The sequence below is a fragment of the Meleagris gallopavo genome, chromosome Z, assembly GCF_000146605.3.
Source record: "Meleagris gallopavo isolate NT-WF06-2002-E0010 breed Aviagen turkey brand Nicholas breeding stock chromosome Z, Turkey_5.1, whole genome shotgun sequence".
NCBI lineage: Eukaryota > Metazoa > Chordata > Aves > Galliformes > Phasianidae > Meleagris > Meleagris gallopavo.
In genome coordinates this window covers 63,690,975-63,695,769 of record NC_015041.2, presented here as the reverse complement: position 1 = coordinate 63,695,769, position 4,795 = coordinate 63,690,975, and positions in this window count along the sequence as shown.

Here is a 4,795-nt window from a genome sequence, read left to right as displayed (position 1 = left end):
CTAAAAAAAATGGGGATTTCTGCACACAGAGCTTACTATTTAAAGTACACGTTCTGCTTGTGGAGTAATTACTGAAGGTATAGCACTGCTCACTGGAAATTAAGGTACAGATTGCTCACAAGGGTACAGAAGCAGAGTGCAGCCTGCATGCCACTAAGTGGCAAGGAGGGTGCAGCAGAGCAGAGGTGCAGTAGGTGCAGTGTTGAGCTTTGTGATGATCAGTCAGAATTTACAATGTAAATGTGACTCCTCAATCTGGTTAAGTTTGAGGAACTCAGAAGAAAAAGCAATCTTAAAAGTAATGATGAGATTATGGACTTTTACAAATAACCAAAGGCAATGACAAAATTCAGCAACTGAACGATCTCACACACAGTTGTGTTTGCCTCTGCCTTTCTCTACTCTGAAAACCCATAGCAGTAATGATGCCAGAGCTCATCCTGTTCAGAATCTAGTTATTTTCTGTTAGATTTTTAGAATTTTTAGAATTGTTAGATTTCTTTAGAAAGAAAGATGTCATTAATTCTTTCAGATAAAGTGTTTGAGGTATAATGAGAAATAATAGCTACTGGAATAACCAATAAGTATCAACTATAGCTAGTGGGAAGCTGATCAGCCATTGGTCATCTGTCATTATGTCAAGTGACTCAGGGCTTTGTGTCTGTTGCTCCTTCTCTTGCAGGTAGATCTCAAATACTTTCTTCAGTTCGTCTCCCTTTCCATTTATATGTCTGGTTTGTATCTTCTTAAAACTGCTCCATAAATGCCGCTGTTGTCAGATTTCCATCTAGAGAATATAAAATTTGAACACAATTAAAACAACGACAGGCGATCAAATCAGGAATCAAACACCTGTAGGCTATGAGCTTGTCAGTCAGACAACAGGAGCATCACAGCTTACACTTTATTATGACACTTATTCAGACATGCAAAGGACCAGAATGCAATCAGGAACTGCACTCGGCAAGGTTTTACTAAGAGCACATCATACTGGACGAGTCTGATTGCCTTCACTGATTGGTTATGTAGGCAGGAGGGCACATTACCATTAGAAAGGCTTTTGAGCCCATGTCCCACAGCATTCTCATCTGAAAACTGAGAAATCAGGGAATTGTGAAATGGATTGATGGTAGGCTGAAATGGAGCTTGTCTGCTGGGCTCAGCTGGTCATAATCCTCGGTTCTGTGATTACCAGACTGGTTGGCAGCCAGTTACAAGTGCCAGAGTCCATGACAGAGCCTGTACTGCTCAGCGTTTTCAGTAGTGATCCGGGAAATGAGGTGGAAGACTCTCCCATTGACTTTATGGACAGCACCATATTAAGAATATTGGCTGACGCTACAGAAGACGTGAACTGTGGTCTGGGGCATGGGGTAAATCTCAAAGTTGATTTTCAATACATCACCTTCGAAAAGAGACTGAAGGAGCAGGGGTTAGGCAAAGCTGAGGCAAGGAACAGGTTACAAATCCTTGAGGCACATTCCTCAGTAGAGGCTGATGACATTAAAAGGGATTATTGCTACTAATTTCAAGCTGGAAAGGTCAATTTGTGTACCAGAACAAAATTCCTTGCTTAGAGGACAGTGCAGAAGTGGACCAATGAAAAGGTGAAAGTGATAAAGATTCATCCTGGCAAAAAAAACATAAACAAAAAATCAAAACATTTGTTTACTCTATTGTTGGGAAAACAACTTCAATGTCTTTATTGTGGAAAATACTGAAGGGAAGGACCAAAAAAACGAGGACATATCTTTGTCACTAGTTACTATGAAGTAATTGCAGAAAAATTTCAAGCCATAAACCAAATTCTTTCATCCTAAAAAAAAAAAAACTAAAACAGGTATACTACACTTCATATCATTAAATTAATTAATTCATTCACTTTCATTTACTGTTTAGTAATTTTTTTTTCTTTCTCATCCAACTGACTCTCGAGGCAGAGCAGTGAACACTCAACGCCAGCAGAAGGCTGCAGCTTTGGCAGGGGGTATGACCTACATGCCCTCGACATGACCAGTGCCTCCACCCAGAGATGCTGAAGCATCCATGCAGATCCTGCTCTTCAGGAAGTGTCTGGAACTTGCTCCTGGAGCAGGGAAGAGCAGCAGCCTTGCCTGCATGAGATGTACCCAGGTGGAGGACCTCATATGGCGGCTGACTGAGAGACCTACAAGGAGCTGGGAGCAGCAGTGAAGGACTCAGGACCACAGGTAGTCTTCTTGGAAATCTACCAGGTTAGAAGAATGGGGAGGGAAAGGATTGACAGAATTAAGAAAATCAGTAAATATTTAAGGGAGTGGTGTAACGACGGGACTTCATGCATTTACGCCATGAAACTTGTTTTGGGAAATCTGGTCATCTCAGCACGGATGGGGTTCATCTCTCAGACATCTCTCAGATGAGGAATATCTTTTGCAGCAAGCTTTCCAACTTAGTCAGGATGGCTTTAAAGAGTCGCTAGGGGAGAGGATCGTCAACCCATTCCGTTTTGAGGCTGATGATGGTAATGGATGCCCTGGGCACAGAGTTGGTCACAGGCCAGGAAGACAGCACCTGAAGTGGAGGATAAGGGATCAAATGGTAAATCAGCCTCAATAAGAGCCCAACTCAAATGCCTGTACAGTAATGCGCAGTGCACAGGGAACAAGCAAGAAGAGTTGGCATCACTGAGACATGGTGGAATGGCTCTTACAACTGGAATGTGGGAGTAGAAGGATATAAGCTCTTCAGGAAGGACAGGCAGGGGAAAAGAGGAGGGGGGTCGTGCCCTCTATATCAGCAACCAATTGCAGTCTATGGAGCTCCATCTGGGGATGGATGAGGAGCTGACAGAGAATTTAACCCTTAGTTAGAGTTAAAGGGAAGATAGAGGAAGGAGACATTGTAGCATGGGTTTGCCTCAAGCCTCCCAGCAAGGAAGACCAAATGGATGAGGCCCTCTATAAACAGGTAGGAGCAGCTTCACATTTACAAAACATAGTCCTCATGGGGGACTTCAACCACCCCAATATCTGTTGGAGGGACAACACAGCAGCGCACCAAAAATTGAAAAGGTTCCTGAAATGTGTTGGTGATATTTTCCTCTTTCAAGGGATACAGGAAGCCAGGAGCAAAAGTGCTATGCTGGACTTGTCCTCAACAACAAGGAGGGGACAGTGAGTAACGTGAATGTCAAGGACAGATTTGGCTGCAGTGACCATGAAACAGTGGAGCTCAAGATTCTTAGGGTATCAAAGAGGGTGCAAGCTTGTTTCTCTGGATTTCAGGAGAGCAGACTTTGAACTCCTCAGGGAACTGCTTGCTCAGATGATAAAGCCATGGATGGAATAGGGGCTGGAGAAAGCTGGTCAGTATTCAAGGACCATATCATCCAAGCCCAGAAGCAGAGAAAGAGGAAGGTAGGCAGGAATGCCAAGAGGCCCCTGTGGATCAAGTGCTCCTGGACGTCAGCACAAAAAGAAAGTTGATAGGGAGTGGAAACAGAAACAAGTTACCTGGGAGGACTACAAAGCTGTTTGGGCAGCCAGGATTCAGGTTAAGAAAGATAAAACTTGGATAGAATTAAATCTAGTCAGAGACACAAAGGGGAAGAAGAAGAAATTCTACAGATACATGCAGTGTCTGAGGCGCCAGCTCAGATGTGAATGTTCCAAATCGTTTGTTACGGGTTCTAACATCCCTTATATACATTCACAAGCTTTCTCTTTTAACTTTCCCACTCACCTTTACATGTTAGCAAAACATTCCGCAAACACTCCTTAACTGTGCACACAGGTGCTTACCCAATCAGAGCCACGAGTCATTCCTGGCCATACGCTCTTCCTCCAATCAGTTGTCATCATGCAACCATTATGCAGCTTACTTGACTTTGTTTTTCTCTTCTTCTGGATATGTCCTTTGTTCTCTGTGTTGTTTTCTCATGCTCTTTATTTTGCTCCACAGCTTCTGCTCTGAATAGTCTTTCTTGTATTCCCACAGGCATATCAATGATAAAAGGAAGGTGAAAGAAGATGTAGACCCTTTCCACAAGAGAACTGGAGACCACTTCATAAGGGATATGGAGAAAGCTGAGGTGCTCGATGATTTCTTTATCTCAGACTTCAAAAGTATAGGCTCTAGCCACACCACCCAAGTGGCAGAAAGCAAAGGTAAAAACTGGGAGAAGGAAGATCTGCCTGCTGTAAGTTCAAGACCATCTAAAGAATCTGAAGGTGCACAAGTCCATTGGACCTGACAAGGTCCATCCACGGGTTCTGAGGGAACTGGTAGATACAGTTGGCAAGCTACTATCCATCATGTTTGAAAGGACGTGGCAGTTTGGCAAAGTTCCTGCTGGAACTGGAAAAGGGGAAACATTACCCCCATTTTCAAGACGAGAAAAAAAAGAAGATCCAGGGAAATACAGGCCAGTCAGTCTCACCTCTGTGCCTGCCAAGGTCATGGAGTAGATCCTTCTGAAGGCCTACCAAGACACATTAAAATAAAGATGAGGTGATTAGTGGTAACCAACATGGCTTCACCAAGTGCAAGTTATGCCTGACAAACTTGCTGACCTTTTATGATGGAGTTACAGCATCAGTGGATAAAGCAAGAGAAACTGATATTATCTATCTCAACTTGTGCAAAGCGTTTGACACCGTCCCATATGACATCCTGGTCACCAAACTGGAGAAAAATGGATCTGATGGATGGAGGACTTGCTGGATAAGGAATTGGCTGGATGGTCCCACTCACAGAGTTGCGGTCAATGGCTCAGTGACCAAGTGGAGATCGGTGACAAGTGGTGTTTCCCAGG